Below are 12,768 nucleotides of genomic sequence, written 5' to 3' on the forward strand. Positions count from 1 at the left end.
CTGCCAGAAATTAGGCAAAACCGCTGCCAAAACGTTTGAAATGATGCAGCAGGTTTGCGGTGAGGACGCGTTGAGTCGCAGTGTTGTATTTAGGTGGCACCGACGTTTTGTGCAAGGATGGTAGAGTTTGGAAGATGATGTGCGTACTGGTCAGCCACAAATAGTTCGAACGGAACGCAATATCCAAGAAGTTGCAACGTTGGTGTGTGCTAACCGCTCCCAATCAGTAGACGATTTCGCAACAGCAATAGGTGTCAGCCATGGCACTTGCCACAAAATTCTGACGGATGACCTCAACACATCTCGTGTTAACCAGCACAGTGTGCCACGAATCCTGTCGCAAGACCAATGTGCTTATCGAACGACGATTTGTGGTGACCTCATGAGTAGCGCTGACGATAATCCGACGTTTCTCAACCAGATAATAACTGGAGACGAAACATGGTGTTTCCATTCAGCGGTGTTTCCAGCATGTATACCAATATATGCAAACGTGCATAACGGCCAACAGCGACTATTTTGAGGGTGGGTGTGGTTCTGTTAAGTGGTTAACGACCAAAGACGACTATTTTGAGGGTGGATGTGGTTCTGTGTAAGTGTACGCCGTGTAATGCGGCATCGTGTGCAACATACAGAGTCGTATGGTTGCCTGTCCTCCAGGCGTCAAGTCTCAGAACTTAATGACTGTACTACGTATAAGAAAACATAAAGGTCCAATAATACACCTTGAGGAATTCCCCTCTTAATTATTACAGGGTCAGATAAAGATTCGCCTACTCTAATTCTCTGAGTTCTGTTTTCAAGAACTATAGCCATCCATTCAGTCACCATTTCGTCTACTCCAGTTGCATTCATTTTTGCCAGTAGTCTCCCATGATCTATCCTATCAAATGCCTTAGATAAGTCAATCACGATACAGTCCATTTGACCTCCTGTATCCAGAATATCTACTATATCTTGCTGGAATCCTACAAGTTGAGCTTCAGTGGAATAACCTTTCATAAACCAGAACTGCCTTCTATTGAACAAGTTATTAATTTCGCAAACATATCTAATATAATCAGAAAGAATGCTTTACCAAAGCATACATGCAATGCATGTCAAACTAGCTGGCCTATAATTTTCATCTTTATGCCTATCATCCTTTTCTTCCTTTTCTTTGCAACTCTCCATTCGTCTGGTATAGCTCCTTCATTCATCTAATAATCAAATAAGTACTTCATATACGGTACTATATCCCAACCTATTGACTTTAGTATATGCCCTGAAACCTTATTAATTCCATCTGCTTTTCTATTTTTCAAATTTTGTATCTTATTGTAAATGTCAATGTTATCATGGGTAAATATTAATACTTCTTTAGTATTAGTCACCGCCTGTATCTGGACATTATCCTTGTAACTAACAACCTTTACATACTGCTGACTGAATACTTCTGCCTTTTGAAGATCCTCGCATACACACTCCCCTTGTTCATTAATGATTCCTGGAATGTCCCTCTTGGAACCTGTTTCTGCCTTAAAGTACTTATACATACTGTAACGGTTCAAATCTCGTTACAAGATGATATCTGTATTTTTATTATGGTATGATTTTATCTGTATTATTATTATTATTATTATTATTATTATTATTATTATTATTATTATTATTATTATGTCAGTATTATTATTTTATCTGTGATATTGTTACTATTATTGTAATTATCCGTTTTATTCAATTTTGCAATTGCCTGTTGCTTGCAAGATTGCACTTAGATGTATGCATATATACGTATGTGTAGTATAACACTCAATACCTGTACAGTGAGAATTGTTGTATATATCAGAGATTGGAAGTGACGTTGTTATATTGCTATACCAGTGGAGATTCTGCCAAGTCATCGCCGCGCCATGGCTACGTCATCGTATTTATTTAGCAATGCGCGCACGGAGTTAGTCGCCGCGGGGCTATTTCACCACTGTATGTAATATCTGTCGCGTAGGTGGGAGTATGTCATTGTTATTTCTGGAGATTACGTAGTTGTGTCAACCAACGTCTATATAAGGTAGCTCCATATTGTAGCGTCAGTCATTACTTATACGGATGCAGTACAGTGAAGTAGTCTACTAGATCAAGAGGCCTTAGTTGGACAGTCAACCAGTGTGAACGAGAGATGGTGAAGACTCAGTGAGCCATTATTGGTCATTGAGAGAGTGAGACCAAATGGTTGGTCCGTCACTTAGTGGAAGACGCGGACGCAAGGCTTACCAAGGAGTCAGAGAGGGCAACCCTGGACCTGCCAAGAGGTCATACCATATTGACTTACAAAGAAGTCAGATGATATGGAGAAGAAGCAGTCTCAAGGATGTATCACCACGTTAGGCGTGACACATCTACAGTAAACACCAGAGCAATGGATTACGTCGTAATTACACTCAAAGTGTTAAAGGTACAGTCAAGTGAATCAGTGAGGGAAATATTTCGTATAAATTGTTAAATGTCCGGTCAAGAAGAATTCAAATTCATGCCTAGTTTCTTTCAGTTGCAATGTCATAATTTCATATTTTCATCTGTTTTATCGCAACAAGACTCACTATTTTTTGATATATTATTTAAAGAATATATATTGTTCTATCAAACGAATTCATAGTTTCATTTCTTTGACAGTAAAATATCTTAACCTCAAAATTAATGGGGAAACCGAACGCCAATCTCCTTTTCCCAGAACTTATATGGTATGTTGTCAAAAGTAAGCTTATTACCCCACACCCTAGATATGGTCAAGAGTCTCATTCTATTATTGCTGTACTGAGTGACAGCTGGCGCCCTTCAAATAACGTATGTGTAAGTAAGCAGGTAGCAAGTAAGTGTGAGTACAAGGTTCGACGAGTGTGTATTTTATTAAATGAATGTTAATTTTCATAATTTTCATGTTAAACGCAGATATTCAGATTTTTCAATTAAATGCAGAGTTTTAGATATGTTTGTAAAATCAGTCAGACAGTTAGGAAGATCTCAATATCCTTCCGTATTTCACTAAACTTTGTATGACTGTCAATTATGCTTGCTGTCATGTTATCCAAAGCCAACTTCTTTGCTAGATTCAATTTTCTAGTAAGTTCCTTCAATTTCTCCTTACTTCAACAGCCATTTTTAACTCTACTTCTTCCCAACCTGCACCTCCTTCTTATGCTCCTTAATTCTCTGTTATAATATAGTGGAACTTTATCACTCCTTACCACCTTGAAAGGTACAAACCTGTTTTCACATTCCTCAACAATCGCTTTAAACACATCCCAGAGTCTGTTTGCATTTTTTAACCGTTTTTCACCGATCGTAGTTACTTTTTTAAACTCCCTCATGCCTATTTTATGAGCCATATGGTACTGCCTAATACTCCTACTTTTAATACCTTCCTTTTTATCAAATTTACTTTTAACTATTGTACAGGGCGGTACACATCTACGACGCAAATTCAAATCTTGCGCCAATTGAAACTCCTCTACAGGAGAAACCCAGAACTGTAACAACTGAATCAACTTTCCTGTTTATCAGAAGATGTCACTGGGTGTTTTTGATTTGCTTTTGTTGATCAAGAAGTGTGGACATTCTCTAACAGGTGTCTCTACTAAAAAACTATGATAATGCACTCTGGTGCGAAGGAATGAACTTTCTTGGAGAAATTTGGTATTCATAAGTTTTGTCTTCACTAAATTTTGTTCTTTCATTTGGAGGTTGGCAATATTAAGCTTTCTTTCCGCCTGTTTTGAATTTAACCAATCCTAAATTTCTGCAATTAATTTCCCACCAATTAGGTGGTTCTTCATCGATTTGTGTGTAACTTTTGCTGTTAACCAATAAACGTTTGTGGGCGGGTCTTAAAAATTCATGGAAGGTCTCGAATTTTCCGCGAGGGTATAAAAACTGCTGATTTTTTAGTCTCCGTGCCACTTCATTAACATCTAGCTTAGCGTGTGGATATGTAGCAGGGGGCGGGAAGCGCCTCTTTCTTCGGGCAACAGATCTTCAACAAGGTAATGGCCATTTAACATCTTTTCTTGCTAGCTCAGCAGTTTAACTCGCGGGGAAGGTTCGAAATCTTTAATATGTAACCCATCTGCTTAAAATGTAAATCCCTTTTCAGTCTATGTAAAAACTACAAATTTCATCAACTGTAAATCGGAGATAGAGAGTGCTTTACCCTCTCGAGCCCCCCCTCATGTTTGAATTTGAGGTGACTATGTTCTCGTAACCGTTTTTCTCTTCCTTCTAAATGTGTTAAATTTATTTTGTATACTAGTCACCTCCATAGATTGGGATTAGCCCCTGTGTAATCGGCCTAGTGCCTATTAGGTTTTAAAATGTGTATTTGGGAGAGTTAACTCACGCCTCCATTCCTTTTGCATTTAGGGCCATTTAAAGTAACCTATTATTTTTCATTTTAGGCCCAGTAGAGTGGGTACAAGTTACCCCTGTTTACACTGACTGACAGAGCAAATGCAACACCAAGAAGGAGTGGTTCGAAAGGGATGAAAGTTGGGGAAAAAACAAAGACGGCACGGACGAATAATTGATGTTTATTTCAAACCGATATGCAGGTTACACAATGCGCACGGCATCGACTCAGTAGGATGTAGGACCACCGCGAGCGGCGATGCACGCAGAAACACGTCGAGGTACAGAGTCAATAAGAGTGCGGATGGTGTCCTGAGGGATGGTTCTCCATTCTCTGTCAACCATTTGCCACAGTTGGTCGTCCGTACGAGGCTGGGGCAAAGTTTGCAAACGGCGTCCAATGAGATCCCACACGTGTTCGATTGGTGAGAGATCCGGAGAGTACGCTGGCCACGGAAGCATCTGTACACCTCGTAGAGCCTGTTGGAAGATGCGAGCAGTGTGTGGGCGGGCATTATCCTGCTGAAACAGAGCATTGGGCAGCTCCTGAAGGTACGGGAGTGCCACCGGCCGCAGCACATGCTGCACGTAGCGGTGGGCATATAACGTGCCTTGAATACGCACTAGAGGTGACGTGGAATCATACGCAATAGCGCCCCAAACCATGATGCCGCGTTGTCTAGCGGTAGGGCGCTCCACAGTTACTTCCGGATTTGACCTTTCTCCACGCCGACGCCACACTCGTCTGCGGTGACTATCACTGACAGAACAGAAGCGTGACTCATCGGAGAACACGACGTTCCGCCATTCCCTCATCCAAGTCGCTCTAGCCCGGCACCATGCCAGACGTGCACGTCTATGTTGTGGAGTCAATGGTAGTCTTCTGAGCGGACGCCGTGAGTGCAGGCCTCCTTCAACCAATCGACGGGAAATTGTTCTGGTCGATATTGGAACAGCCAGGGTGTCTTGCACATGCTGAAGAATGACGGTTGACGTGGCGTGCGGGGCTGCCACCGCTTGGCGGCGGATGCGCCGATCCTCGCGTGCTGACGTCACTCGGGCTGCTCCTGGACCCCTCCCACGTGCCACATGTCCCTGCGCCAACCATCTTCGTCACAGGCGCTGCACCGTGGACACATCCCTATGGGTATCGGCTGCGATTTGACGAAGCGACCAACCTGCCCTTCTCAGCCCGATCACCATACCCCTCGTAAAGTCGTCTGTCTGCTGGAAATGCCTCCGTTGACGGCGGCCTGGAATTCTTAGCTATACACGTGTCCTGTGGCACACGACAACACGTTCTACAATGACTGTCGGCTGAGAAATCACGGTACGAAGTGGGCCATTCGCCAACGCCGTGTCCCATTTATCGTTCGCTACGTGAGCAGCACAGCGGCGCATTTCACATCATGAGCATACCTCAGTGACGTCAGTCTACCATGCAATTGGCATAAAGTTCTGACCACTCCTTCTTGGTGTTGCATTTGCTCTGTCTTTCAGTGTATTTATTAGTGTGCCTTGAGGGCAGTTTGTAGTAAAGTCCGTTCATGGCCTCTTAATAGACTTGAAAGATTGAGAGCGGGTCAGCTCTTTCTGGTATTCTGAAAGGTGCCTCGGGGAGGCGTGACATTTTGATTGCTGAGAGCTAGTGCTCCATGTAATTAGGGGCGTTCTGCCCTTTGGTATTTTGTGGTTGTGAGCTGAGAGCTCAAGGATTGACGAATTTGGGCTCGTAGCCCAGAATTTGTAAAGACCCCTTAACTTGTGCTTTCTTTTGTAAAGTTGCATTGTACCTGATTTTCTTTGTTATTTCACCTAGCGAAAATTGTTAAATGTTGTTATCTGTTGAAAATATAACCTTTATTTAAATTTTAATTCATCTTTCGGACTTGTAGTTAGACCCATTCCAGCCCGCACCTTCTTTCACCTCTGCCTTCTACGTGTAACTCCGTAACAACTATGACAAAATCAGCTTCGTTATCACTAATACCATCTATTACTTCGGTTTATCTATAGAGTTCATCTGGTTTTACCAGCACCACGTTCAAAATATTCTTCCTACTAGTTGGTTCCATGCCGAGCTCGACAGCTGCAGTCACTTAAGTGCGGCCAGTATCCAGTATTTGGGAGATAGTAGGTTAGAACCCCACTATCGGCAGCCTTGAAAATGGTTTTCCGTGGTTTCCCATTTTCACACCAGGCAAATGCTGGGGCTGTACCTTAATTAAGACCACGGCCGCTCCTTCCCACTCCTAGCCCTTCCCTGTCCTATCGTCGCCATAAGACCTATCTGTGTCGGTGCGACGTAAAGCAATTAGCAACAAAAAAATTTGGTTCCATCACTTTCTGAGTCAACTGCCCTTTCCATATTAACTTATTTTTTCATTTGTTGCTCATGCTTCCTGTCGTTCGCATTACCTTCCCATTTGACATTTGGCAAATTGAGGTCACCAGCTACAATCACGTTTATTTCCATATCGTTTCCCACATAACTGATTACCTTGTCAGATAATTCTGAATCAGCGTCAGCGCTACCCTTTTCTGTTCTGTACACTCCAAAGGCATCAAGTTGCCTTTTATCCTTAGAGATGAGCCTTGCACCTATAAGTTCATGTTTGTCATCTTTAACATTTTCGTAACCTACAAATTCTTCTCTCACCAGAATGAATACCCCGCCCCCCTCCAACAATTCCTGACCAATTTCTACGTTACACACTCCAGTTTCGTGAGAATATTTCGGCATACATTATATCTTTTCTCAGCCATGATTCATCTCCTATTAAAATATCTGGTAAGTATATATCTATTAAATTACTTAAGTCTATTTCTTTCTATGCAGTACTTCTACAGTTCAATACTAACACATTTATGTCGTCCCTACTTGACTTCCAAATCCCTATACACTTATCAGCGCTCCGTAGACCACACCGTTTGCGTGAATGTACCTCCATATAAGCCTTCTGAAAAAAATATCTAACTTATATGTGCCACTGCGGTTTAAGTGTAAGCCATCTGAGTGCAGATCCCTATCTCCTACCCACCCATTAGGATCTAGAAATCTCACTCGTACTTTCCCACATACCCACCCTATGGTCTCATTTAAACCCCCAGTTTCCAGTCATTATCCCCCCTACACAGTTTTTCACTGATAATAATCTCTGTTTCCTTAAACTTTACCCGTGCTGCATTTATCAAATCCCACACATCCACAACTATGTTGGTACTTATACCTGTTTGCCTTACGTTGTTTGTTTAAAGTACGAATTGCGTAATCATAATTGTGTAATATTCACATAACTACACGATTGTATACTTTTCAGTACTATAGATCAAAGTTAATTATAATAATGAGAAACAATATAGCAGCAAGTTAATTTAAGTTTCAACAACAATCAGTGATAAATACAGTAAAACCACTTTTGTACACTTAATTATTTTTACTTCTTCTTATACTCGTTGGCTGAATGGTCAGCGTACTGGCCTTCGGTTCAGAGGGTCCCGGGTTTGATTCCCGGCCGGGTCGGCGATTTTAACCTTCATTGGTTAATTTCAATGGCCCGGGGGCTGGGTGTTTGTGCTGTCCTCAACATCCCTGCAACTCACACCACACATAACACTACCCTCCACCACAATAACACACAGTTACCTACACATGGCAGATGCCGCCCACCCTCATCGGAGGGTCTGCCTTACAAGCGCTGCACTTGGCTAGAAATAGCCACACGAAATTATTATACTTCTTCCAATATTTTTGAGAAACCTGCGTAACTTCCATCTGAATATAAATATGTTATATTCCATTCAATATTTAACACTTTCTTCTGAAAAAATGTGATTTATACATTTTCACTACGTTTGATCCTGTTCATCATTCACAGTGATAGCTTCTCGTGTGATCACTGGCCGAGAGCAGGTCCTCCACATCTGCATTACACTCACGTCTATAGCCCATCACTCCCCGGGAGGACCATTCAAGCCAATTGCTGTAATTATATCGCAGTGTTCCTCTAACTTCTTCTTCCCTTGTCCGTCACAAAAGACAATGCTCTCTCGCTCTTGGCAACAAGAAGATGCAGCATCATTATCTATGTTCTTCCAGCCCAGCGCACCCACAATACTTCGTGACAGTTCCAAGCCACTCCACCTCGGACAAGTAACCCACTTCACTTAAGATAAATTGAGCGCTCACAGCCCTACCTTATATTCAGAACGTGAAACAATAGATAGTAACCTCTTCTCCGTCATCCTAATCAAGACCACTTATCTTAGTAGGATAATTCTCTATACTTGTTAGCTACTCCATTTAACGATAAAAACTATGTCCCTTCATCTATTTCGCGGTTACTTGAATGCCAGAGTTTCATCAGAATAAAACAAATTTTAGAACAAAACGTATATAATACCAGGGCATAATATTCTATTGTAGAGTGAAGAAGCCGCCAAAAGAATTATTTCAGAGATTGGGAAGCAGTCACAGGTCGTAACAGGTGACAGAAGAGCAACAGAATATCTACAACAAAAGGTTGGAATCTTCCAGTATTTTATGGACGTTCTGCACCCTTAGCGTAAAGGTTAGTGTTATTAGCTGCCGTCCTCAGAGGCCCGGGTTCGTTTCCCGGTGCTGCCAGAAATTTAAGACAGGCAAGAGGGCTGGTTTGTGATTGAAATGTTATATGCAGCTCACCTCGGGATGTGGACACAGAGTTTTGTCCGACTCGTTGGGCGTACTGGCCTTCGGTTGAGAAGGTCTCGAGTTCGATTCTTGGCCGGGTCAGGGATTTTAACCTTGATTGGTTAATTCCAATGGCTCGGGGGCTGGGTGTTTGTGCTGACCCCAACATCCCTGCAACTCACACACCACACATAACACTATCCTCCACCACAATAACACGCATTTACCTACACATAGCCAATGCCGCCCACCCTCATCGGAGGGTCTGCCTTACAAGGGCTAGAAATATCCACACGAAATTATTATGGACGTTGTCAGGCTCAGCGTCTCCAGATAATATATTTTATCCTTAGTTTGAAAACACTGCAGTGTTCCCTAGAACTTAGAAAAATAACGTTATGTGCATTAATTAATTTATTACCAATTAAAGTCATGCAGGGCTCTCGGAAGCAATGTGATCCTCGTATGAACACTAGAGGAATGGCTGGTGCTATTAATAATTTGAAAATATTCGATATCTCGCACCGATATCATTTTATCAGCTGTTGAAGTTAGCCAATCAGATCGCTTCGTCGGCACTTTCAAATGGGCTTTGCTAGGCAGTGTTGCCAAATCTGCACCTGGCATAAAACTGGATTGAGAACCATGCTGAGAAATCAGCATCAAATACAAAGATGCCGTGGACTTCAACCGGTGTCTCTGTAGTGATTCTGTTAGCTCGGAGTTCCGTGTTTAAATCCCTCTCATGGTAAAGGGTTCCTTTCCTTGAATGGTGCTTTCAAGCCGGTCTTCAGTCATCTGCAAAGTTAGCAACACCGCCTCGCAAAACCCATTTGAATTCGCCCGCGAAGTGTTCTGATTGGTTAACTTCAGCAGTTGATAAAATTACAACGATGTGAGATATCGAATTATTTTTTTAAAATTGTTTATCAGTATTACCAACCCTCTAACGCTTATATACACAGTTCACGTTGTTTCCGACAACCCTGTGTTTGTATGATAGCAATAATAATTAACGTTCATAAGTAATTAAGAGGAGCAGTTATTTTGTGCAAAAAGTCCGTGATGAAATGTACGAAGATAATCCCAAAAATAAGCTCTCCTATTTTCTTATAAATATATAGACGTGTTTATTTCTACAATGGTTCACATCATTTTACAGCTTGAACATTTAGCTATTTTTCTACATAATCACTATTTCGGTCCATTCATTTTTGTAGCCGCTGTGACAGTTTTTGTATGCCAATGTCATACCAGCTCGCCGCCATGCTGTTCAGGAAGTGTGGTCTTCAGTCGGCATGCGTGGCACCCATCTTGCGCACACCTTCCTTTAAAATTCAGCGAGTGTCGCTTCGGGAAACCTCAGGAACCAAAGTGCAGAGATCATCCAGGGTGATACGCCAACCTTCACGACTCTCGACGGAAATTGACGGTCTCCCTCTCCTTTGTTCGTCAATTGGCGATGGATTTAAATCGGTTCAGTACCTTTTGCGTTCAAAAACCTAATAAGTGCGCGCACTTTGCACTTGGCGGTAACATCCACCGGAAGTTCCATTCTCAACGGCTGCGCATGTTTATATGCGAGCGCGGGAAACATTCTTCACAATATTGTGACCAACAGCCTCACGAACAGAGTTCTGTATTTATAAAAAATGTAGGAGACCTTATTTTTGGGATTGCCCTCGTATTTACACGAATGCTTGATGTGGAAAATCGCTTTACAGACGAACTGTCATATAACGTTCGTTACATGTATCCAAGTAATATTGAAAATTAGAAGAAATAAAATGGCCTTCCGACTCGTTGGCTGAATGGTGAGCGTACTGGCCTTCGGTTCAGACGGTCCCGGGTTCCATTCCCGGCCGGGTCGGCTCTGGGACTATATATATGTGTGTCCGTCCCAACGCTCTCCTCATCATATTCAGACAACATACCACACTAGCAACCACCACAGGAACACGTAATAGTGATTACATCCCTCCATATAGGGTTGGCGTCAGGAAGGGCCAAATCCACATGTGCGGACGCAGTTCGCACCCGCGACCCCATAGTTGTGGGAAAAGCGATAGGAAAAGAAGAAGAAGAAATAAAATTGTTACTTATACATCATTGGATCAAAGTAGACCTTTAACTTGAGGAAGGAGTGTTGATCCCCAGAAAGGATAAATCTCAGTTTGATCCCTTGGCAGGTGCGGTTCATCATTAAGAGCTAAAGGGGCTTAGCCCCACCAGATTTTTGGACATAAAGTGTTTAGACATGTTACATTATTTATATTTTTTATAATTAATTTAATGAGACCAAAGTAATATCTGAGTACCACTGTTCTGAAGTAATTAATGATATGAGAAAAATAATGAATATGATTGTATTACATGTTTTGTAATGGGGCTAATTCTCTCTCAGTCCTCACCGTGAGTATTCGTAACTGTTTGAAGCTTAGTGAACCTTTGTGGGAGTGAAAGTCTCAATGCATTTTAAAATGTCAAGCTAGGGGCTAGTTTACAGTTCGCTTTTAGCAGCTGCGCAGTGGAGAGCATAAGTTCTCGATAGTTTTTGTTCAACAGTGATTAGAATGTACCGGTAGCGTTTAAAATAGTGAATACAGTAGTTTGCATCGCAGAAGAATCGACGAGTGCAGTTCTTTTATAAATGAGGTTGGCCCTCACTTTTCAAGTATTTTATTATTAGCATGCATTAGAATCAAGCGTCCTTAACTGTACTGATACTGCCAATAAAAATGTAATGACAATGTCCAATATGGGTGTATATACAACAGTAGAAGAAACTAAAACTACATTAATAATAATAATAATAATAATAATAATAATAATAATAATAATAATAATAATAATACCCACATTAGCCCCACCTGCCATTTGAGCCACGAGCCGCTACTCTCCCTTGGTATTCATAATATTATATTCTCGTATGAATTTTATATTTTATTTACTCATTTTTCATATTTATGTTAATTTTCGAGATAACTCAAGCCTTAATTAATGTACAGCCCCAGCATTTGCCTGGTGTGAAAATAGGAAACTACGGAAAACCATCTTCAGGGCTGCCGACAGTGTGATTCGAACCCACTATCTCCCGGATGCAAGCTCACAGTTGCGCGCTCCTACCCGCACAGCCAACTCGCCCGGTGTTGTACCTTAATTAAGGCCACGGCTGATTCCTTCCCACTCCTGGGCCTTTCCTATCCCATCGTCGCCATAAGACCTATTTATGTCGGTGCGACGTAAAGCAAGTTGTAATTATATACAGTATAAATGAACTTCCTATGCATAGTCTTTCAAGTTGTTCTGGTTTTTATGAACACGAGTGTATTTAAAACCTTGTATAAAACGTGAAATATATCCGTGGTACGTTTTGATGAGTTAAATTTTTAATATATTTCTCTTGAATCTGGAAATGCATAGTTTGTATCAGCTCTTTTACGAAAGTAAATTGTCGTGGTGAAAATACGTCTTGTTTAGAAAAAAAAATTATAAATAAACTTTTGTTACACGTTTCAACGCTTTTCGTTATATAATACTAGCATGTGCCCGCGGCTTTTCCCGCGTTTATTAATTGAACCGTTAGATGTTTCTAAACTATTTATTTAAAAGCAAATTAAAACATTATATTTATTAACTCACATTGCTTTGACGTAAATTGCATGAAATACATTATTTTATTTTTATTATATTGTTACTTTCAATGCTTAAGATACCGG

The sequence above is a fragment of the Anabrus simplex genome, chromosome 8 (genome assembly GCF_040414725.1).
Source record: "Anabrus simplex isolate iqAnaSimp1 chromosome 8, ASM4041472v1, whole genome shotgun sequence".
Classification (NCBI taxonomy): domain Eukaryota; kingdom Metazoa; phylum Arthropoda; class Insecta; order Orthoptera; family Tettigoniidae; genus Anabrus; species Anabrus simplex.